The 26,135-nt window shown below is 33.8% G+C and overlaps 1 protein-coding gene across 2 annotated transcripts in view; it reads right to left on the reverse strand.

The window, feature by feature from the left end:
• LOC123312255 (alpha-mannosidase 2) overlaps positions 1-26,135 on the reverse strand; it is a 165,607-nt gene that overhangs the window by 87,826 nt on the left and 51,646 nt on the right. For both annotated transcript variants that reach the window (XM_044896588.1, XM_044896589.1), the window contains exon 3: positions 20,722-20,753. The gene's annotated coding sequence lies outside the window, so the exon portion shown is untranslated. The remainder of the gene's footprint in view (positions 1-20,721; positions 20,754-26,135) is intronic.

Genomic DNA, 26,135 nt, shown 5'->3' on the forward strand with positions numbered 1-26,135 from the left:
TTCTACAGATTTCAACCTTATTGAAAAACGAGAGAGCATGTCCGTATATTGGACAAATTTCATAATCAATGACTAACTTTCGAAGACTTTGTAAATTGATCATCACATCATTACAAATTGCCATATTTGAAGACAAAAAGAAGAGGAAACCTGCTCGTTTTGGAGGAAGCATAGCTTTATTTGGAACAAAAATAGTGTTGCATCAAATCTACATTTCGACTTTTAATGGTTGAACATCTTAAAATTTTTTAGCTCATACTCTTGTTCAAGAGTATGATCATCCCCCAACTATTCTGATGATGATAATAGTAAAATAAAGCATTGTACATATGCGTATTGTTGAATGTATTAAATAATACCGAGAATAATACACTTTAGGTTGGACATGCCAAAGTGTTAAACTAATCAATATGTACAAACTGCACTGTTGTATTATGATTTTTACCGAGAATACATTAGAAGGGTGAGAAAATTATAATACTCTAGTTGAAAAAATAATAAAAAGTAGATGAAGAAAATTCTAGTTTTTTTGATTTTCTGTTTTGTTCAACCTTGTAATGTAGATTTGTTCCAACGTTATTTTTATATAAAATAACGTTATGATTTCTTAAGAATGAAGATGATTATCATTTTCCATTCTTTTTTCAATGTTGTGCGATGAACACATGCTATGATGATTTTCTTACGCATACGATACGGAGAGTCAGTTGCTAATGATTTGTTCCAATAACGGACAGGTCCTCTCGTATTTTAATAAAATTGGTATCCTGTAATCAAGAAAATAAAAAGAAATGACGATTCCATGAAATTAATCTGGAAAAGTACCATTTGAAGAAGGAAATTTATTTGTCTTTCAATTATCTGCCATCTCATTAACAGAACATCTAAATTTGAGACAAGTTGAAAATTGAAAAACTTGTAGGTGGAAAACCAAATACATCCAGTTTTACTAATTTTTTGTCGGTCTTTCCAAATTTGTAAATAAAATTTCCAAATAGTGACATATAGGGTGTTGATTCGACTTGAAACATACTAATTAATTTTATGAGGCCGGACCTGAAGCCTTTTTATTATTTTTATCGACTCAACTGAGAACGACGAATGTATAAGAAAAATATTATAAAAATTTGTAGGTTGGTTCATAAGTTACGATTAATTGACAACATGGGGTCGAAAATATGTGACGAACATAATTGACGTTTATACGAAGTGATTGAAGGCATACCAAATCTAGTTATTTGTATGGAAAATACAAGAGATCAGTTTTTGAACATATTTATTTTTGCTATGAAAGAAAATTGAACTATTTTGGCACATAATATGCAGTAACTTGAGGAGAGTTAATGTAGGTCATCTTCTTTGGCTAAAGGTTGAAGACGTCACATCAGTTGTAGATTTCAAAAAAATCAACCTCAAGATGAAATGCATATGATGCAGTGGTACGGAATGGGTATCTCTCGAAGGAATTAACGGATAATTACAAGAATGTTTAATTCTTCAACGAAAATCATATTGCATCAATGAAAATCAAAATACCTAATTAAGAGAAGTTTCAAGGTAATGTTGAATACATTACTAATGTATTCTACGATTACATTAATTGAAAAACCTGTAGTAATTTTGCAAATGCCACCACTTATTTGGATCTCTCAATAGAAGGAAATTCTTTGTCATCCACTTCATTTCCAATCTTTGTATAGCTAAAATATAAGTTTAGATTCAGATGAACCATTATATAAATTAACTTACATTGAATATGTTCGCTACCGTCTGATATATTGTGTGTATAGAATATCAGGGTTAACTACAATTTGAATGAGCCGTCCTGAACTCTGAATAGCACTTCCTGAAACCCTGTCTTCTCTCTTTTTCAATCACTTTCGGCATTTTTGTAATAATGATTGTGGCAACGGTGTTATGACATTAACGACATTTCATGCAAAGATTATAGAGTAGAAAGATGGGAAACGAGGCGACTAAAGCGATTTGAACGCCATCTGTGTGTCACGCGTGTTTTTAAGACGCTAGGACTGGTTAAAATATTAATTTGAGTGCCATTTGCAGAAATATATGAAATTTTTTTAAATTTCAGACGTCAATTTTGATCAAAGAGGTTTTGAATGTTTTGATTGTCATTCCGCTTTTTGTTTATCTGGCTCGTTCTAGTTGCTGATTTTTGAATTTTTTTGTCATATTTCTTGGTGAAAACATCAAAATATTCTTCGAAAATTATTGAATGGTGAAGAACGGTGGATCAGATAATGAAATGTATTTTACGTGATTAAGTCTTTCACTCAACTAAGGAAAATGGAAGCGTGTAAGTATTAAAAGTCGTAACATGTGAATCGGTCATTCATTGATTCTAATTTTCAGTGCTCCGAAGTGAATAAAATTCTCAGGGCTTGAAGACAATTACTTCAGCAAACACTACTAACTACACCATGTGCAATGAACATTTTACTGCAGGTCAATTGAGAACTGTTCATCGACGTAAATTGTTGTATGCAGAAAGCATCCCTTGCATGAACGGCCTATTAAGGGGAAATTATGATCTTTATAGGTCCATTCAACGATTCTCAATTGCTACTCTTTCAATATATTCAGAAATGCAGAGGTTTTATTGATTTCCATTGGGGAACCGAGTGACCGTCAAATTGGTGTTTAGAAAGTCAAAGTTTTATGAAACCTGCTGTGAGTGTTTTGTTCATTCATTAATCAATTTGTATATTGTTTCATGAAGAGACCATATCATAAGGAAATCATAAAAAAAGCACCAAGAAACTATACTGACATACAGGTCTTGCATATGTATGTAAGGTTTTTTTTTAGTGTGATTCTGAAAATTCTTTAAATAATACCTACATATGTAAGTAACTGGAATATGTATGCTATGATGGTATATTGAATATTGGTTCATATTAATTTCTGATATATGTATATTTTACAAATTCAACTAAGTCCATTAATTCAGAACAACCTTCTGTACAGAAACAACACCTTCGACGTATAGCAGATCACCATATACTTTAGTGACTTTTTAAAGCTTCATTTATTGCCCACTATTTCAATTTTTGTAAATTTTTTATGAATTGCAAATAAACATATAGCACATCCAACAGCGTTTTTTGTTGATATCAATTGATCCAAACAATGTTTAGATGAAAACTAACATCCTGATTACAAAACAAAATCATACATTTGTTTTGTCGCTCAGGATGTTTGTTTTCTGATAGAAACAAAGTCAATATTGGAATTCAATACGAGAAATAGAATTCGAATTTCGCGCCCCTCAATTAAAAAACAGAAAACTGTTTTCCTATATTGACAGTGCGTTTTTAGCGCCATCTCATTGTCACGCGTGTTTTTACCGGCCAAAATGTAGTCGGTTTTTAGTACTAGCGATATGAGGGCGTTTCCTATCTTTCTACTCTATAATCTTTGATTTCATGAGTGCCAACCTTACTCCGTTCTAGTTACAAAAAATTGAGAAAATTATTTCATGGCCAACCGAGTGCTAAAATAAAAGTGAATGGAGTATACCTCGGAGTATACGTATCTCTTATGATAAATTCATGAAAATCTGACCAGTTTGCATGGTAGGGCTGGCCTAACGGAAGAGTTAAAATCGGTAAAAAAATGAGATTTTCAGAGGATATATCAATTGGACACAAAGGAAGCTAATTTTCAATAGACTGACAATTCGGGCGTGACCGAGGGCGTGACGCAAGGTCACAGCGGTCCTTTGAAAATGCAGAAAAAGGTAAACTAGTACATACTCGAGCGTGTCAGATATTCATACAGCTGATGAATCTCCTCGTTAATCTAAGTGTTGCAGACTTGTAGACCCATTAATCGGACACTAAACAGTATATAGAGGTTTTCTCAATCTGAAAGTTTGAAGATGTTAACACTTAATTTTTCAAAAATATCTCCCTTCCTGTACTTCTAATCGTTTTTGTATTCATTATGAAAGTTGTAGATGATACAATTCTAAACAACTTTTGTCTGAAGCAATTTCACATATCTACTAATCGTTTTCAAGCTAGAGCGAAAGGGCAAAATTAATGTAGAATCCTAATGTACAGGGTGGGCAAATTTCGATGTTTCAGCACTACAGCTTTTAAACCAGAGAAGATAGACAAAGTCTGATACCCCATTCTCGTTCTCTTTTTCTAAGAAACTTACAATAGTAGTAGTGATTTTTGGCCACTTTCTTTTGTTTTCGAGTTATAAATAACTATAATAATAACTATAATAAAAATTGGAAAAATGGCGGTATCGAAATAAATTTATATCTCCGCTAATACTGATGATAGAGCTCTGAAATTGAAACATTCTACAGGCACTTTTTTACTTAGAATCCAGTGGCGTGCTCGCCTTTTTAGCAGGATTTTTAATTACGAAGTTATGACCCAAAGCTGTTTTTTTAAATGGGAACATTAGATTTCTGTGTAATTTTTTGAAAGCTTAATTTTTACTGATTTCAAAAATATATAACATCATATGGTTTGTAACAATATAAATAATAGAAAATGATCAAAAACACTTTTTCCCAATATTTCTATGGTTTCAACTTTTGGACGAGCACAGAAAAATAGAGTTTCCTATATCAAAAGCAGTCTCTTTCCGGCAATGTCATTCTTTCTATGCTTTTTACCAATTTTCACAAAATTTGAATCAAGATATATGTCATAAATTTTCATAATAATGAAAGGACTTATAGAAGGAGACAGTGGTAATCATACGATGCTATATTTTTCTATGCTCATCAAAAGTTGAAACCATAGAAATATTGAGAGAAAAGGTTTTTGACCATTTTTTATTATTTATATTGATACAAACCATATGATGTTATATATTTTTGAAATCAGTAAAATTTAAGCTTTCAAAAAATTGCACAGAAAACTAGTGTTCCCGTTTAAAAAAACATAACTTTGGGTCATAACTTCGTAATTACAAATTCTGCTAAAAAGGCGAGCACGCCACTGGCTTCTACGTTAAAAAGTGCCTGTTTATGTATCATGTTTCAATTTCAGAGCTCCATCGTCAGTATTAGCGGAGATATAAATTTATTTCGATATCGCCATTTTTCCAATTTTTGCTTATAATTCGAAAACAAAAGAAAGTGGCCAAAAATCACTACTACTATTGTAAGTTTCTTAGAAAAAGAGAACGAGAATGGGGTACCAGATTTTGTGTATCTCCTCTGGTTTAAAAACTGTAGTGCTAAAACATCGAAATTTGCCCACTCTGTACATTCATCGCCATATATTTAAAAAACCTTTGAACGTAGAAAAAATTGCTTCGGACGAAGTTTGTAGAAAATGTTATGCCTTACATTTTTTACGATAAATCCGAAAACAATTTGAAGCCCAGGAGAGGAAACAATTAAAAAAACTTATATATGTGACATTTATCGCCAATTTTTATTGTATCGGCTTACTGAAACTGTCAGATTATATTTTTTCCGTTATACTTGAATCATCAGCTTCAAAATTAAAAAAAAGCCACCGAGCTCGAGAATGTACACGTGACGTTTTTTTTTACAAGTTTGGCGCCATCCCACACATTTTCGTCACGCTCAAATTGTCAGATTGAGAGAATGTATACTGGAAAACAAGTAATTAACGACATATATCTTAATCTGTCACGCTCGAGTGTGTACAATTATCGTTTTTTGTTTTTTTACTATTCTGATAGGCTGTCCTAGACAATTCCTCCTATATACATATCTAATTTTTGGTGACACTACAGGGTCCAAGGTATCTTCCCTTATATTAATCTGATACGCTCGAGTAAATTCCGAATTTGCCTTTTGGGCTCTCCGACTATAGGAGGAGCTGACTGGGACTGTTGAAAAAATGAAGAGTTTTCCAAGAAACCAGACCCCTATTTTCTTGATAAATAACCCGATATTGATCCGAGCTCTCGTAACTCAAATAATTTCATTCCAGAAATGCATGGTTACGTGAAGAATTCCACAGTGTAATATATCAAGAAAAGAATTTCGCTGCAGTTTATCGTCTCCTAAATTATCTCCCTTGTCGATGGGACGCTCTTGAGGCGTTCCTATAATTCGGACTCGAATTCCTCCGGGATTTAGGGGCTTCATCAACTTCAACCGTTGAGAACCATAGAACCAATATCTTGTTGGGAAAAATTCTTTTATGGAACGTAAAACAACGCGTAAAATTTCTTCAGCACGCGAAGATTCAGTTATGCGACTCCTGGGAGTTATGATGAAGGCGAAATGCTAATCATGGTTTCATATACGCTACTTTGAAGAAGAAAATAAAAAACATGATATAAATATGCACTAAGATATAATTGGGGTAGGAAGTAATATTTGAGGGTTGAGAATGATTTATTCTTGCAGTTCATTTAAGAGAGAATGTAAATATGGCTACATGTGAAAATTCAATTCAAAAACGAAGGCACAACAATTTATCAGAACCTATGAGATAGCTAGATAATGATAATGAAGAAAAATTATTGATAAACCATTTATTTACAGGATGTTTATAAAAAACCAGCTTGAACCCGCGGTTTCGTTCGAGTAATAATGTGCAGATTCTGCGTATCGGAAACACGTGAGCGAGCAAGCTTGGAAGGAACTAAAATCCGACACCAATTAAGAAAGATTCCCGCAACCTACATGAAAAAAAAAACTTGGGACATTATTTTGGATTTAATTGGAAGATTGGTTGCTCTGTGTTATGAAAAGTTAGATATATAGCATCGCGAGAAATCTTCGAGCTCTACAAAATTGTTCTCTTGTCATTTTCATCTATTTTCTATAGTTCACCTAGCGTTGGATATAAAATCTTGAAATCAACGGCTTCACTCACAACTTGTTCAAGAAAAATCGATATTTTTCATCATCTCTTCATTAATTAGGATTGAGTTTAACACGAAAAACTATTTGAAAAAAACGCTTCCTGAGTTATGTAAAGACAAATATACAAACAAACAAACTAAGAAACACACGGACTTACACATTTATAATAGAAGTAACTCGAGTAGTAAGGATTGTGGCATCATTTTATTGCTTTTGAAAGTTAAAGAGTTCTTCCAGTTTTCTCATTATGACCGTAACGTACCATCAAAATACCAAAAATTCAAAGAAACGAACTCTTGAAACTAAGCTCCAGCTTAGTTTCAATCTAATGAATATTTAAACGTTCTATAAAATAAAAGTATTCTTCGTATAATGCGCCGTTTCAAAGTACGAATATTCGAACATTACTGTAATTTGATGTTAAAAATTAAAAAGTATCTGTGATAGAGGAAAAATTGGGTACTTCGACTGAATACAACTATGTTTAAAAGATCCACAGATTTGTAGTGGCACAGATTTAGCTAGTTATTCTGAGGGTAATTTTGTTTTTCCAGGGGTGACACAGCTCATTATGAAAACTTAATATGGCTATAACTTTTTATCAGGGTCGAATCTGAAAAAATGGCATAGGAAAAAGTGTTTCTTTTGAGCTCAAGAATCCATTTTTGAATTATTTGTACGAGTCAAAGACTCACCCTATATAGGTATGTAAGTTGTACCGATGGACCGTCACCCAGTTGATTCAAACAGGGTTAGTGGGGTAAAATATGTAGATAAGTATATTTTTCTTGGCTTCACCGAAAATACCTTCAATTTTTGCAGATTTCTCATTCGTACAAACTTCGTTTAGTACAAATGATTTGGAAAGAACGAGAAATAAATTACCGTTAAACAATAATAATAGATTCGAGGGTAATTTCATTTACTTCAAGCTAACGAGAATATAAACGTGAACAAGCATTTTTTGTATACGATGTAGTTATAAATGAACGATTACTCTTTAACAAGTCATTGCTGCCCAATTTGCATAAATAAATTGTACAATTAGAAATGGTTCATGAAGTTCATCAGAGGAAAAAGATCATGATGATCGGCTACTGTGGTCTTGTTAGAAGTCATAAAGATGTGTGTAATACTTAATGATTCGCATCCAGAAATAAACCGAGAAGAAATTCCATATCATTCAACGGCTCGATAGTTTCTAACAACGGTTTAATGTCATTGGGATGGTACAAAATTAGCCGTAAACTGAGAGACGCAGACCGCAACGAATAATATACGACAAAATATTGTTATTGAGACATTTAGAGGAATCACCCCTAACTTCTTGAACCGAACCACTCGGGGCTTGAGAAAGTCGTTACAAAATTAGTATTACCCGATCCATGTCCTGTAAGGAATTTCAAGTGATTTATTTGGGTTTTTTTTTTCCAATTATTTCGACGAGACACAATATGTATGTTCAAATCCCAATTGACAAGTTCTTTCAAAATCTGTAAAAATATACTGGAGTTCACATTTAAATAAAAAGAATTGAGGATAGTAGTGAGGATTAACTAGTACCTAGTTAAAAAAAAACATGGCATCATAAACGTTGAGCATCATTGTATTTGCCTGCATAATTATCTTCCTTTTCATTTCAAAGATACTCACTTGGTTTTATAGTTAATCCTAGCCATGTACAAATTATCAATATGCAAAATGGCGAAGGCGCATTATGTTTTGAATATAATTTTTATTATCTATTGGAATAAGAGAAAGGACTCGAAATACTTCTAGAAATTATAAACGACAAGAGGTTTATACAGGGTCACAGGGTGTATTTGAAAGTGAGGCTACAGAAGGTAGAACTCGTAAAAATGAAGCCAATAAAAAATCACCAATACAAAACTTTCAAAATGTCCAAGTTGAAAGAAAAATTGAAAATGATGACTGAAATAGATCCTAATACGACCCTATACCGTTTGTTAGCTGAATTATCGCAAAGCAATGAAATAAACTTATCGATTCGACCATGTGGTTTCGTTTAGGATATTGGCACGTTCGATATTTACCTTACAATGAAAATGGAAACTTAGGATTGCCGTATTTTTCTCATTATTTTTCAGTAACTTACACGAATTTATGTAATGGCTCATTTCGATACCAACTGACAGAAGGGACTTAGGACACAAGTGTGAAGAAAAATGAATATTACTTCAAAATCTCACCAATAAAATTCGTCTGAATTATTCACGAATTTTTTCACAATGGGCATCACAATCTACTTGTTCGAACATTCCAACAATCGTCGTTAGAATGGGATGATATTGTAAAACATCATAGCAATTTTCCAACATAACTAACATAAGCACTTTCAAGAAACTGCCTCGATTTTAATTTTTTTTCACCCAAAATTGCACAATACAACAATTACTATTCTCTCAAGTGACCTGATGTCTTTAATCCGATGAACATGGTACTGAACCATTAATTTGTCCAGCCATATATTTATGTTTTGTTTCGTTTTTCCGAAGCCGGAGTCAACTTCCACAGTCCCGTACTTGAAATTCAATGAAATTTTTTCGAATTTCTAGGGGTTGTATCTCAGCCATCTTTTATATAGGCAATTTTTGATGAGTTCTACCTTCTGTCGAAAAAAAAACCGTACCTTTGAAAACACCCTGTATATGTATATAAACCTTTATAGAACTTTCAAGTTTGGCCAAATTGGCCAAATACATGTGGACTCTTTTAATTTTTCGTTTATAATGTTCTGTCATTCAAATTTTAGTGTTATTCCAATACATCATGTGATCTCCTATATTAGAACACATATGATAGGCAATCTGTGATTTATTAATTTCTCTTCATTTTTAATAATATTTTTATGTACGCGTTTTCTTATTTCCAGAACTCTAGACGTTTCACCTGTACAAGTTTTACCGCAAATACAGGGAATGTTGTAAACACCATTTTTTGTTTATTTTTCATTCAATGGTTTAGTTTTTGTAAGTATAAATCTCAAACCATTTTGTGTATTGAAAACAGTTCGAATGTTGATTTTGGAACTGATTCTTCTCATTTTTTCTGAAAGGATCAAAATGAGAATGACCTTCAATAAATTTGGTTGTTTTTGACGGTTTTTTGGTTGTTGCTCATCATCATTATGATTTTGCTTGGACATTTTTCTTTCCAAATTTGATATTAAATCGGTTCCAAATTCAACATAAGAACTGTTTACAAATCACAAAATGATTTACGATCTATACTAACAAAAACTAAATCATTGAATGAAAAACAACAATCAAAATATTTGTGATCACAAAATTTCATGTATTTGAGGTAAAACTCATACAGGTGAAACGTCTAGACCTCTAGAAATAAAAGAGCACGAACTTAAATATGTCATTATAAATAGAGAAATCACATTATAAATAGAAAAGTTAATAGAACACAAATTGCAGATCATGTATGTTATAATACAGGAGACCACATGATGAATGGAAAAACACTAAAATTTTTATAATTTTATATAATAGAACTGGATCATTAGAAACGAAAAATTTAAGAGTCCACGTGTATTTTGTTGGATCAAAATAATAATTTAGCCTATTGTTCAGTAGAAACAGATCTTATTTGGATTAATTCAGTAAGGAACGAAATGACCTCCTGTAATTTCAAGATTAAATGAATCAACGTGTCCGTTTGTTCACAAATGTCAATTGACAAGCTGAAAATCTACAATTCTGAATATTTTTACGAATTCATCTTAATATGAAGGAAACTGATACTCCGAAACGTGAAGAGGTTTTATCATTTTAAAGTTCCCTTTTTCGTTCATTGTCAGACAACGAAGTTTTCCATATTACTTGCTCCTGAAAAATTAGTGCAAGAATTTACGCAGGGGCAAATCAATTGTTTCAATTTTTGGGAGTGAAAACGTTCAAAATTCCATTGCCAACTTGACAACGAACTTTTTGAACACACGCTAGATGGTTTTTCATAAAAACTTCTATGGGCAACATATTTCATTTCTTAATAAACTTTTTAGGGTTTTCACTCCCACTCTCTGAAACAAAATCAACTAAAAATGAAATAAACGATTTGCTCCTGCATAAATTCTTGCACTAATTTGTCAGGAGCAAATCAACTAGAAAAAATTGTTGCCTGACAATGAACTGAAAATAAAGAACGTTGAAATTATAATTTTATGTTGTAACGTTTCGGAGTCTATATCAGACTCCTTCATCAGAAGAAAATAAATTTTCGAAAATCTTCTTAATTGTATCTTTTGTTTGACATAAATTGTCAATACATAGAAACAGAGACTGCATAGAAACGTTGATTCATTTAATAATGAAATTACCGGATGACAGTTCCTTCTTCAGTAGCGAAAGATGAGTAAACAATCGTAATGATAGCTGAATCTTCCCAAAAAAACTCCGAAATAGCATATACCCACTCAAACTTTGTAAAATTTCGGAAAATAGGTTTATTATTCATGTCTCCAGTTTTTTTTTTCAGTCAATGAAATAATTGAGTTTTTGATATTCTCCAAATAAATTGGATGTGTAGAAAAAATGTGTGTTATCTACCAATAGAGCTTAGGGAGATACGTTTGAATTCCAGACTGCACGTGACAGCTCAAATCTGACCTCCAACCAGACTTGAATGATTTTCCCCGATTAAAATGGCGTAAGCTGACAAGGGAGCGGCTTTGATTCCACATTGTTTGAGAAGCATTGGTTTTCATATGACGTTAAAATTCAGCGGCTCCACATTGACATTCTCCAAGGCTAATTTCACTAAAAGCTCATAGTGTTCATCAAACATTTCTAATACGCTGTAGCTAATTGAATATCCATTTACCAGAACAGAATGCTTAATGGATATCTGGGTTTGCGGTTGAACCTACTTTAACTATCGGATAATTTCACAAGCTGCAAAAGAAGGCTACTTTTCGAGTGAATAAACGAAGCAACCAGGCGTTGTGAAAATATGTCGCCTACACAAATTGTTGCTGGAAAAATAATAGATTTATCCTACTCAAAAAAATTCTTGAGAATGTTTTCTAAAATGGCAACCATTGTGCCTTTTGTTGCGGAAGATGATTTGGTCAACCGTTTATATTATAGTGTCGAAATAGTTAAAATTATTGAATTCAAACTTTTTTCTGTACAGTATTTTGAGGTCAAGAGTGCATCTCATTGTCAGTAGTGATTGATGTTTATGAAGTGTTATCAAAAACATTAGTAGGGGAGCCCACGATGCTGAATCAGGATTCACACGAGAGTCGTGAAGGCCTAGTGGATTTTGAAGATTAGATGGCCGAAAAAAAAAAGGTTTACTTTCAGCGGCGAGGAAAGAGTCTGCTGGTTTTCAAAGATGTAAAACAAAATAGTCAGGTGTATATACTCGAGCGTGTCAGATTAAGATATTGTATATCGTCGGTTTACTGCCATAACAAGATAAGTACATTTTTTACCATGTTGAGTGCATTTTCGTAACCAAAATCGGTATATAAATGTACTGCATAATTATGTTCACGCAGAACTACAATCTATGTTATTTTTTCACTTCTTAAAAGTTTCGTTGTTTTATTGTGAGGAGAAACTCTCAATCCACAAAACACAAAACTAACAAAATGTTAACTGTTACTTATCCGAGTATGTACTTATCTGGTTTTGGCAGTAATCTGACGATATGCCATACGTGTCTCTGATAATAAATTCATGTTAATCTGACATTTCGTGTAGTGAGGCTGGCCGTACAGAAGAATCGAAAATGGAGCGTGTCAGATTTTTATACAGGTGGTTAATCTCGGTGTTGAAGACGTGTTTGCTCATTAATCTTACACTTATCCGGGGGTTTTCTTAATCTGACAGTTTGAAGATGATAACAAAGCATTTTTTTTAGATATCTCCCTTCCTTTACCTCTAATAGTTTCTGTATTCATTATGAAAGTTGAAGATGATAAAATTCTATACAAATTTTGTCTCAAGCAATTTCATATACTCTTTAACGTTTTTGAGCTAGAGGATGGTGAGGGCGGGAAGCTTAGCCATATATGCGAAAGGGCAAGGTCAATGCAGAATCCCAGTCTAGTATACATTCAAACGTTTGGACGAGGAAAAAATTGCTTCAGACGAAGTTTGTAGAAAATGTTATGATTTAGAATTCTTATAATAAATGTAAAAACGATTTGTCCAGGAGAGGAGATATTTAAAAAAAAAACTTATTTCTGTGACCTTTATGGCCAAATTTTATTGTTTCCGCTTGCTGAAACTGTATATTATATTTTTTCCGTTATTCATGAATCATTAGCTTCAAAATAAAAAAAAGCCACCGCCGAGGCTTGTGTACATACACAAGTATGTACACGTGACTTTTTTTTAAAACTTTGGCGTCCTCTCACACATTTTTGTCACCCTTAACTTGACAGATTAAGAGAATATGTATACTTTTCAACATGTAACTAACCTCATAATAAATCCCAATCGGACACGCTTGAGTACGATGTATTGATATCTAGTTAGTCTAGACCAGATCCATGCATAAAAAATATTGCGATACCATATCAACGAACAATAACTCATTGGAAGTGTTAGTGTGCAGTTTGAGGTAAAAAAAAGTAAAACAGAGTTAACCTTCTAATACCCAATTCCGCATTGAGACTGGTTGCATATAAGTGGATACAAAATTATTCCCTATGGGCAGTTTAGTTCAACTGCCCATGTCCGCCTTTAGTATAGGTTCATTTTATGCGAACAGGTGTTAATGTATATCGGTTAACTATTCGCGAAAAAAAGATGTAGATTAAACATAAGCTAACTTGAAACTAGGCGGAAATAATTTTGAAAAAGAAAAAAAAAATTGGGCATTAGAGGGTTAAGCAATAAATTAAAAGAAAGAAGATGTCCACCGAAATTGTGAAAATCGAAAAATTGGATTATCGAGCCATCATCACGTACCTGTATTTAAAGAGGTTAAGAGGTAAGCAGATTTACGAAGATATGCTTAATACCTTTGGTGATCAATTTCCTTCGTATGCAAACGTGAAAAATTAGACTGCAAGCTTCAAAAGAGGTAAATTTTCCATTGAAGATGATGACCGATCGGGAAGACCAGTTTCTGTTTAGTCTGTTTTAGTCCCCGAAAATATCGATGCAATAGGGAATACTCCTTCTGACGAAAATGATGTATTTTTTATGAAATATCTTTAAAACGTCACATTTTGACGTTTTCAACCGTTTCCCAAAAAAAATTATTTTGAGCACTTAAAAATCAAAAATAAAAATGGGTATTTAAAATTTAAAGGGTTTCATGATATTCCTTGATAATAAAGGACAACAAATACATTATCTTGATGAGATAGACAAAGATGGCTGCCTATGAAGTCTGGGACGAACGAGGAAGGTCGTAAAATTTTATGGGATATTTATGGCCGGTTGCAGTTGAAGCTCGCCAGTAAGTAGGCGCATGTAGATCAACAGCTGTTATTTTATAGACAAGCTGATCGGACATTGTTCTTTTCATTGTCTTGTATGCGCTGTTGCCAAATCGTAAACTCCGCACAAAGCGATATAAATTTTAAAACCCCATATTTGAAGGACGATTTTGAATAATTTCCGGGGTGAATATGAAAAAATCATGAATGAAACTCATAATTATCCATTTCAAACTTGCATATGCAGTGATAACCCGAATTGAGGAGAATTCCCCATTCATGACATGATTTAATCAGACCGTCGAATTGGGCTGAAACGGATATCTGAAGCACTGAATATTTCATACGAACGCATTCATCATATAGGTCACGTCAATTTGGACACGAAAAACATTGCTGCAAAATGGATCCCCAAATGTTTGAATGTTGACCAAAAGCGTGCAAGGGTAGAAGAATCGCGTTCGATCTGTGCTCGATTTGAAAACGATGTAAACTTCTTAAACCGAATTGTTACTATGGATGAGGGTTGGGTACATTTTTACGATCCAGAAACAAAGCAACAATCGATGGAATGGCGATACTCTGGTTTTCCAAGACCTAAGAAGATTCGTGTCCAAAAATCTGCTGGAAAAATTCTTGCTTCAGTTTTTTGGAATTGATTTTATGGATAAGGGTAAAACAATAACCGGAGATTACTATTCGACGTTACTGACCACTCTACGCAAAAAAATTAAAAAGAAAAAACACGGGAAGCTATCCAAAGTTGTTTTGTTTTTGCAGGACAACGCCCCTGCACACAAATCTCATGTTGCCATGCAAAAAATTCGTGATTTAGGGTTTGAATTACTAGAACACCCCCCCCCCCCCTTATTCACCAGATTTGGCTCCATCCGACTATCATCTCTTTGCTCAACTGAAAAAAAGTTTAAAAGGTCGTAAATTTTCTTCCAACGAGGAGGTAAACCGAGGAAGTCCTGTTTTAGAGAGCAAGAAGAATTCTTTTTTGAAAGGTCCAGAGACGCTGCAGGTTCGCTGTAATGAATGTATGCAATGAAGAGGAAAATATGTTGAGTAATAAAATATTTTGACATTGAAATTTTGTTTGGTTCTATAGTAGGCTAAGAATTTTTCAATATATCCTCGTATGTACAATGACCTTTTGTTCACTATTCTGATAGGATATCCGAGAAAATTCCTCCTATATAGACTTCTAGTTTTTGGTAGCGGTACCTTACAAGGTCTAAGGTATCTCCGCTTGTATAAATATGAAACGCTCGAGTAAATCCCGAATTTCCCTCTTGGACTCTCCAATCACATACTTTTTTCCTAGAGTATAATTTGATGAAAGATGAAAGAACTTATCAATTACATATCTTTGTTCTTATAATTGTTATTTCAGGTAATTCAACGATCATTACCCCACGGAAAAGGCATGATTGATTCATTTCGATTAACACTTCAACAGCATCAATTCCACTTAAAGTGAATCAAAATGTCATTGACCCATACATATTAAAGCAAATTTCGAATTCGATAAGTTCAACCGTTGATTGAAGTATCAATCAACGGTAAGAACATTGTATTTCTATATTCTATAATAAAAAATGGCTTTATAAAAACAACCATCAACGATCAAATCATTCTCAGCAAAAAAAGGTCCATTCTCAGGGAGGCTATTAAATTTTAACGTTATATTCAGTGTCCCAGCGAGTCGCTTAGCTCGAACATTTTAATGTTTTAATAATCTTTTAATAGTAATTTATATGAGTGAATGAATGTTCATTCATGAGAAGAAAGTTCAACTCATGAGCCCGAAAGGCGAGTATAGGTTTACTTCTCCGAATGAATTAACTCACGTGTTGTATACAAAATTTTATTCCATTTTAATTGGGATTCAAATGATAAAACTTTCATTGAAGTTCAACTGCTGCCATTTGACATGAAATAATGATTATCCTACAACATTTCTCTAGTCCTGATTTTGCACATTTTGCGGAACAACCCTCTATGAGCGAAACAAAATGCTCTCAAATGGAATTCATTGAAATTCCTCATGGATAATTTTAAGACACATAGTTTTGCGCATAACTCTGGATGTTCCGAGCAAACTTCTTCAACGTGAAGAAGGACGAGATCAAGGATGTACCGATAATTTGATAGAAGCGACACGGTCGCCGTTTCTGGAATAGAGAATTACGATCCTCTGCATGCAAGTTTCCGACATATTGTTGAAGATGACACTCTGACAACATTGCAGAGCTGTCTTTGATATATAGTGTGAAGACGTGATTCGAATGAGAATTATAAGAGATTATATTTTGCAGGGAATGGATTCTGGGACAATCTCACTGTGGAAGTTGTTTCCGGTTATAATTGAATGAATGCTTCGTATCGTCGCCAATTGTGAAAATTGTATTTCGGTAACGAACACGGTGACAAAACAGGTCACTACGATTGGCTTCTTTTTATAGGCTGGGGGAAGGATTCGGAAACAAACATACAGGGCGTTTCACGCGAAGTACCCATCAAGAGAACGGAATGTTGTTTTTTCTGGAAATTAGTGAATTATAATAATATGTATGGCCGGGATCTGTTGACTCAAAATGTTCTCGTCTCGGTGGTATTTCCGGCTATAACGGATGTTAGCCAAACTTCCTCACTTCAAATGGAACAATCTATATTTTACTACATTTTTGGATTCTCCACAAACTTTCAACTAGGTACAGTTTATTTTAACTTCTGCGCACCCAAACCTCCAGGTTCTGAAGATATTTATTCATTTATCCAAATTTCTTGAAGATAGAACGTCATACCATACTGATCAAAGTAACAGAGTTGATCTCGCATATTAGAGCGCTGGCTTCGAACGCGAGTTAAAACATCATTATCGTTTTCAAAAATGATTGACATCCCAGAAGGTCTTGAAAGTCCAGAAGCAGCTTAACCCTTAATAACCTGAGTTATGATCACTATTCTAATTGAATAAACATTCTTTATAGAGTGTACAAGACAAAAACAACTCAATTTCTGTTTGAAAATTGTATGGTTTTTGTTTGAGAAAAATGGTGTTACATATATGTAACGCTAATAGCTACAGATACTGAGAAATAAAATAGATTTGCCAGTGAAATTTGCGTTACATATGTGTAACGCTAGGTTATTATGGGTTAATATAGAATCACAGAAGATCTTTCTGAAGAAATTTCTGTAGTTTCTTCTAAGCCTACTATAAAACCCAATTTTCTATGCCAAAATATTTTATTACTCAACATATTCTCCTCTTAATTGAATACATTTATTACAGCGAACCTGCAACGTCTTCAGACCTTACTGCAAACCAGACCTTGAGATGATAGTTGGATAGATCTAAATCTGGTGAATAAGGGGGGTGTTCTAGTGATTTAAACCCTAAATTACGAATTTTTTGCATGGCAACGTGAGATTTTTGTGCAGGGGCGTTGCGCTGCAAAAACAAAACAGCTTTGGATAGCTTTCCGCGTCTTTTCTCTTCATTTTTTTTCCCGTAGAGTGGCCACTAATGTCGAATAGTAATCTCCGTTTACTGTTTCTACTATACCCAATCCAAAAAACCAATCATGATTACTCCATAGCAATCCCAAAAAATTGAAGCAAGAACTTTTCCAGCAGATTTTTGGACACGAAACTTCTAAGGTCTTGGAGACCAGTGTCGCCATTCCATCGATTGTTGCTTTGTTTCTGTATCGTAGAAATGTACGCAAGTCTTATCCTTACTAACGATTCGGTTTAAGAAGTCTACATCGTTTTCAAATCGAGCACAGATCGAACGCGATGCTTCTACCTTTGCACGCTTTTGGTCAACATTCAAACATTTGAGATCCATTTTGCAGCAAATTTTCTCATGTCCAAATTGACGTGAACTATATGATGAACGCGTTCGTTTGAAATATTCAGTGCTTCAGATATCCGTTTTAGCCCAATTCGACGGTCTGATAAGATCTCATGTCATGAACTGCATCGATATTTTCGGGGACTGACACAGAAACTGGCCTTCCCGATCGGTCATCTTCAATGGAAAATTTACCTCTTTTGAAGCTTGCAGTCCAATTTTTCACGGTCACATACGAAGGATATTGATCACCAAGCGTATTAAGCATATTTTCGTAAATCTGCTTACCTCTTATCCCTTTTAAACAGGTACTTGATGATGGCTCGATACTCCAATTTTTCGATTTTCACAATTTCGGTGGACATCTTCTGTCTTTTAATTTATTGCGTGAATCTGGTTTACTTTTTTGACCTCAAACTTCACGCAACTGACACTTCTAATGAGTTATTGTTCGTTGCTATGATAACGCAAATTTTTTTTTGCTAACTAACGTGCGTTCGAAAAAATTCGTCGTCAAGTAGGCTATGAAATTTTGAAGGCTGATGTTCGGTGGCTGAACGTATGTCTTTCCTTGAATTACTTCATTTTCCCAAAATGTAAACAATGATGACATTAACCTATACCTATATCGTAATTTTGTAAGGAAAGGCACTTTTAAGAAAAAGTTACCTGTAAATTTCACCCAACGTGCGAAAAGCATTCCTTTCATTGAGTAAGATGACAAGAATCCAAACATTCTGAGGCGGTTAGAAAAATTCTTCGTAAAAATTTTAACCGTCCACTATTTTCATACGTAAGAGACATGAATCTTGAATTGATCGTGGTATTATGTTTTTTTTGTCAGAAGGTTCTAGCTACTTCAGTCATATGAATAAATCACAGTAAGAATCTCAATAATATGTTTATTAATTCTCTATAAATATTGAATTGATTCAGTCATTACTGAAAATCCATCACTAAACTAAAAGAACTGAATTACATGAAAATAGCTATTGGACAATTTATTAAAATCCAATTCAGCTATAAGAAGGCATGATGTTTTCTCCTTCATAACGTTCTGCTATTAAAGTTCCATAAAAGAAAGTAGGTCCACATTTTGCCTTTGACTGATGCATACTGAACTCCAATTTTTCTTGGATGCTACAAGGTTAGGTAATCACAACCTTTTCAGTTTTCTGATAACATGTCAATCTATATGGAAACAAATGGATATCTTTTTTTCAAAATCGGGTGGCACATGCCAACGGATACTCCAGCCACTTGAGATAAAACCTGAACAGAGGTTTGTCGAGCTTCTGTCATGATGTTTTCATTATTGCTGAACTCTGGAGTTTTCTTCTTTGGTCGACCACTTCCTTTTTTGTTTGAACATACCTGTTTCGTCAACACATCGCAAAACAGTACAATGGAAAAATTCATACTTAATAATCTACAGCAACATAGGCTTCTATGAAGTCGCCGGAACAGAATATTTCCATTCTCATTCAATTTTCTTTCCAATTTTGAAGTAGGATTCAATAGTAAAAGCCTTTAACACGTCCGTAAAAACCATCTTTATAATTTGCTCATAATTTTAATTCAACAACAATCCAAAATGCTAAAATGACAGTTCACCTGGAAAATAGTATAGCACGAGCTAAGAATTACGTTTAGGCACGAAATATCGACGTTCAAAATTCCATAGCCTACTTGACGACGAATTTTTTTGAACGCACGTTAGATATCAATACATCCTCGTGAATATGACCTTTGAAAAGAAGAAATATTCTAATTCATAGCATATTAATCAGCGTTCAAAATTGATACAATTATGTTTCCAATTTGTACGATTAAATTAAGCATATAAAAATAAGTACGAAATTGAAATTATTGTCGGTCAGTGCATAGAATCATATAAAGTAGGCCATTGTTTATTCCAATACCAAACTGAATTCCGTAATACGAAATCTTATAACTTATGGGCTATTACCAACTTAAATTCGATTTTCCATAGCCACCCGAGACGTTAAACAATCTTGAATGGACTCCTTCATTTACCTACTTAAATTTGAAACTGATTATAGGATTTTCGCAAAATTAGTGTAGGTAAACTAGCTTACCCTCACCCACCAGAAGATGCTATTGTGATTGCGAAACACGTGTCGTGGTTCATAAATTCATTTTGTGAAAATCGTATAATCGGTTTCAAGTTCAATTATGGATTTTTATCAAGTATCGGCCACATCAATTCAATACTCCATTTCTAATATATTTTGACGTTTTATCAGGCGGTATTGAACATATTCGATGTAAGTAAATTTATATTTATTTATTTATTTTATAATTTATGTTTTCTCTGAATCTGAACGACTTATATTCTAGTTATATATTTCCACATAGGAAGGAAGTGAATGAAGAGGATGACGGAGAATTTTCTTTTATTGGGAGATCCAAAATGATGGAATCAGTTGAGGCAAATATTACAGTATATGCAAATCCCTTCATAAAGTTGTGTTTTTTCCGAATAACTCTTGAATTTTGAATTTTCCGAAAATTTCTGAGTAGTTAATTGAAAAATTAACACATGCCACAACGAAACTAACTCACCTTATTAATGTTTGGAAGGACCACCAGATCTCCTGAAACAAAAATACTATACGATGGACAACGGCTGCTGAATTAAACATAAAAAAAAAATTTCACAAGCGTTCGTGTTCAACTCTTTTCCCGCACCCATTTCAAGTCGAAAGGATCATTTTCCCAAACTGTGCGGAAAAAATCCCTGCTAAGTAGCAGACGTTATCACTACATACTCGACTACATATTATAATATATTTTAGAGTTACGGACGGTTTCATAATGAAATCTAAAGTTGCTTCCTTTAACCCTACTGAGCTTTGAGATTAAATTGACTTTTAATTTGATCATGAACTGGACGTTAATTGAATTCGGTCATGTTTCTATGCACCGAACGCCAACGATCAGATAACCATAACGACATGCGTCAGTCATTGCTAATGAATTCTAATAGATTTTATAGAAAAAGGGATGTGGTCCCCGAAAAAAATTGTTTCATAATTGTGCCAGAATTGTATCATATGGCTAAAAATTGAAATGAAAAATAAAAATTTCATTTTTAGCGCATCCTTTGTGCCGATGAAGATCATAACTTTCCTTCTAAAAGCCACTGTCAGCCTTAAGAACATATCCAAAATTGGGAAAAGTCGATTCACAAGTTTTTGAAAGAAAATTTTTTTCGTAATTTTCATAGAATTTGTTCTTTCTCAAATAACAAGTAAGTTAGAGATCTGAAACTTTCAGGATTTGATAACATCATTGGTACCTACAAATCGATATCGTTCAAATATCTTCCAAGGGCCAAATCACCATGCTCACACCCCTAGAGCCTTTAATTCACAATGGTCATCACAATCTTCTTCTTATCCGAACCCTCCAACGATCGCCGTAAAAATGAATGGGTTGAAAGGGGTTAACAATAATAGCACTTTGTCAGCATTAGCACTTTCGATAAACTGTCTCAATTTTGAAAAAATTTAAAAAAATGTATTTTTTTCACCCCAAATCACAATGTACCTACAACAATTTTTCGAGTGACCTAAGGCAACTGATAGATAGACTCGGATTTACTGAACTATTCATTGTCGACCCATATGTTTATGTTTTGTATTTCCCATGCCGGAGTCACCCTCCACAGTCCTGTAGATACTTGAAATTTGATGAAATTTTGTCGAAATTTTAGGGGTTGTAGCTCAGCCATTTTATATAGAAAATTTATGGTGAAATGAGTCATTCTGTCAAAAAAAGCCTCACCTTTCAAAACACTCTGTATTTACTCATCTCCACACATTTCTGTATGGTATGATCCTAGAAATCATAATTATGATAATAATGATTTCTATGAGTATGGTTGAAGAAGCGCGAAAAAGCATCTCGGCGAGATTCATCTTAACGTCATAAAATCTTATTGACCGAACTGAATTCGCATAAATGGTGACTAGAAGACGTGATATAATAGGTAACTTTCATTTTTTTAATGGTGGAAGACTCAAGAAATCTTTGACGCCACTGAATTCTACATAAAAAATTGTCAGTAAAATGCTCGGTAAAATGTAACATTTTTGTATTTCGATATTACTAAAACTTCACGAGATGGACAGCGGGTTCAACAAAACTTTGATTGCCCGATCAATAATTTTACAGTCACTCGATTTCCGGAGAGAAATTACTGAAAGTGTTTAATTCTTGGATATTTAAAAGAAATTGTAATTGAGAATTATCAAATGGACATAGAGTCATTCGGGGCAACTCTGCGCACTTTTGCCTTTCAAGCCATATCCAGTTTCAAATGTTGAAGCTAGGAAAATTAAAACATATTCATAAGATAGAGAATTTTCTAATCTATAACAAAACATCAAAAAGCAAACAAACAAGAACGTTTTTTTTTCCGCAAACAAAAATTTAATAGTGAAAGTCGGAGTGCGTTCACATGCCCCGTATTGCGGGTAAGTGTGCGCATCCTCACGGGGTAAGTGAACGCAGTGCTTAGAGAACCACACAATCAAAACAAATTACAAAATAATGTCATCAAAATGTTACAATATTAGAGAAATGCTGTTTATTGTCAATACAGAAGCGCCTTTTTACAAGCAGTGCATTATTGTTCGTGCCACCGTTCCTGGTGAACACAACACTTGATACATTCCTCTGTTGGTGGCTCTTCATATTTTTCTGAACAAATAGGACAATATTCATCGAGTCTTAACCAAGAAAATCAACAATGTCATAATTTATTCCTCACTGAACTAATGCCCATATAATGAATCAATGCGCACATTTACCCGCGCGCACTTTCCCCAGCAAGCCAAAATTTGAATTGAAGTTCTTATAGAGTTGAGCAGCTAAGAGAACCTAAATTTTTTTATTATATATTTAGATTAACATGAGCATGATCGAATAAAATATTGTTTAACACTGTCGGACTCGGAACTTGGACCTGGCAGAATGTGCAGAGATGCTAAAAATTAAGAAGAAAACTAGTGAATTTGATTGATTGCAAATATCAAGTTAACGAAACGTCGCACGGCGCACTCCCAAGAAAAACTAATTTGGCGATTCTGCGCCCTTGCTTCACCCAAATGAACCACTCTTTCATACATTGCATAGACGAGATATACGCATTGCGCACACTTACCCTCTGCGGTCAGTTACCCCGAATGACTCTACATATGTATATAAATAAAAATTCAATGCAAGAATGATATCCTGTCTCGATCCTGATTGTTCCTGAGTGAATTATCGATTGAAAAGTAATCGATATGGGTTCGTCAAATAAGTGTTGATTCTCCCTTATAGCAAGAGACAATATGAAGAGCCCAAAAGTATGTATTCACTTAATAACTTGAAAGCAAAAGAAGAAGTATGCGGTTTTGGCCATCATCTTTTCATCGAAAATCGAAAGTGTGCCGTCCATTATTTTTCCCTAGGTCTTACAGAGCTGTCATTCAATCTCAATCTCATCGAAATCTGCCCACTTTGTACTAAAAACCAAAAATCTGCGCATTTGAACGCCGAAATGTGATTAAAATTTGATCTAGAGCAATTTAAACCGATTTGTTCATTATACTAATCACAAGCCAAACTAAATGAGAATTATTTTTCATATTATTTCTGATTATTATCTTAATTAACGAAACATTAAAAAAAGTTTTCGAAGCGATAGATTATAGTGATAAATCAGCTATTGAATCCGGTCAGGATCAAAAAGTTATCGATTAAAAAAGTAATTTTTTTTCACTAATTACCTTTTTGTTCCTGATGATCGATAAAGCTCTCTGTTCAATTATTTTATCCAATGCAAATTGAGGATCCCTCCTAGATCGTTAAACATGATAACATCATTACATCGCATTTCCATGCCTCTGAGGAAATGTTCAGCAAACTCGTTTTCGTCTAAACTCTTCATATTTATACAGATTTGAGTATCTCAAACTTCGCGAAAGCGGACAAATTGGACGGCCCCCCCAAGCGAAACAACTTCACGAGAATTACGGAAGATTTCTCACACACTTCCCTGAAACGGATCACTCGAGTAGCCATAACAACCTGCGAAATTTTTCCCCCCATTTTTTTACCGTCGAAAAATATTTCGTTTCGTACTTCAAACTTCAAATCCGCTCACTGTTTCGGCGAAATTAATATCGTAAATACCGAGAAAACATTTTATGAAAACGGAAATGGCAACAAGGTTCACTTCATCGGGTTTTCCTGCTTTCCTTCTGCTTTGTGGTCGTAATAACTTTTGTACTAATGGTGGCTTGTTAGGGCGGTTTGTACTTTATAATCGCAGGAAACCGTGAAAATTGTGAGTTTAATGAAATTTACTCAGGAAAATAGGTTCTCCTGAAATTTATCAACAATCTCCGAGTGCTTATGACTTCAGGGTACGTTTCTGATGAGAAGGTTGTGTAAAATCATTACTTTTGTGTTTTCGTTTAATAACGTGGTTTAAAAAAACCCGTAAAATAACCTGAAGAAGGTTGATAGTCCAAACGTAACGCTTAGCTTCTACCTCGGCTTCTACTACATTTTGTGGTTATGTTTTTCAAAATTGATGAAAATGTCATTCAAGCAATTATCTGTTAGTAATTTGCCCTAGCAACTTTCAATATAAAAATTCACGATACAGGTTGATATTAATAAGATATTTGCAGATATTCATTTTGCAAATACATAATGTAGTGGAACGTAGAAACATATACCAGATGAGGACTTTTCTTAAACACACGTTATTCTCACCTTGAAACTTATTTAACACAACGCCAACTTCTTTATCTTAAGATAGGGGAAGTAGTATGTACAGGGTGTCCAAATTGAAGTGTCCCTTTACCTTATTGTGGAAACTAAAGGATCTAGAAGAAAAAGATGAATACAAAACTTGTCAATAATCGATTGAACTATGATTTTTTATAACCCACCTTAATACAGAGTGCTTCGTTTTTTCCCTATTGGTATCAACTTTCTTATTTTAAATGGAACATTCAGTATATTATTGCATTTTTGAATTCCTTGTCAAATTTCAAGGTAACTTTGGTCTGAAAACCATGGTCCCCCGCATGGTCCTATATGGCACCGATTCTGAGGTATTCGACTTTTTCCTAAAATTCTGACAGCTATAGGTGCTCACTAAAATAGCTGATACTATTATAGTTTTCTAATTAATGAATCAAAACCAAATTCTGCCCAGCTCTTGTCAACATATTGGATTATACGTTTCATCTCTATTTTTAGCAATCTGATATACAGGGTCTTCAAAAATTAAAGTTAAAAATTTAAATAGAAATTCAATCAAAACTTAATTTTTTCAGAAAAAGTTAAAATACATTTTTTGCTCATTTCAACCTGCTCTACATGATGAACAAGAAAAAATATAGGTTGCCATTTGAAAAAAATAAGTTTTGATTGAACTTCTATTTGAATTTTTAACATTAATTTTTGAAGACCCTGTATATAAAATTGCCTAAAATAGAGATGTAACGTATGATCCAATATGTTGGCATTAGCTGGGCAAAATTTAGTTTCGATACAGTATCAGCTATTTTAGTGAGCACCTACAGCTGTCAGAATTTTAGGAAAAAGTCGAATATCTCAGAATCCGTGCTATATAGAACCATCGTTGTCATACTAAAGTTACCTTGAAATTCGACAAGGAATTCAAAAATGCGATAATATACTGGGTGTTCCATTTAAAATAAGACAGTTGATACCAACAGGGAAAAAACGGAGCACCCTGTATTAAGGTGTGTTATAAAAAATAAAAGTTCAATCGATTACAGACGAGTTTTGAATTTGACTTTTCTTCTAGATCCTTAAGTTCCAACAATAAGGTATAGGGATACTTTAACTCGGACACCCTGTACATACGATTCGGGATCAAGACGATAGTTGAAAAATAGAAATTACCATGCGAGAGGTAATATTAGGGATACTGAATAGTTTTCAGT

Source organism: Coccinella septempunctata, chromosome 4 (assembly GCF_907165205.1).
Source record: "Coccinella septempunctata chromosome 4, icCocSept1.1, whole genome shotgun sequence".
Classification (NCBI taxonomy): domain Eukaryota; kingdom Metazoa; phylum Arthropoda; class Insecta; order Coleoptera; family Coccinellidae; genus Coccinella; species Coccinella septempunctata.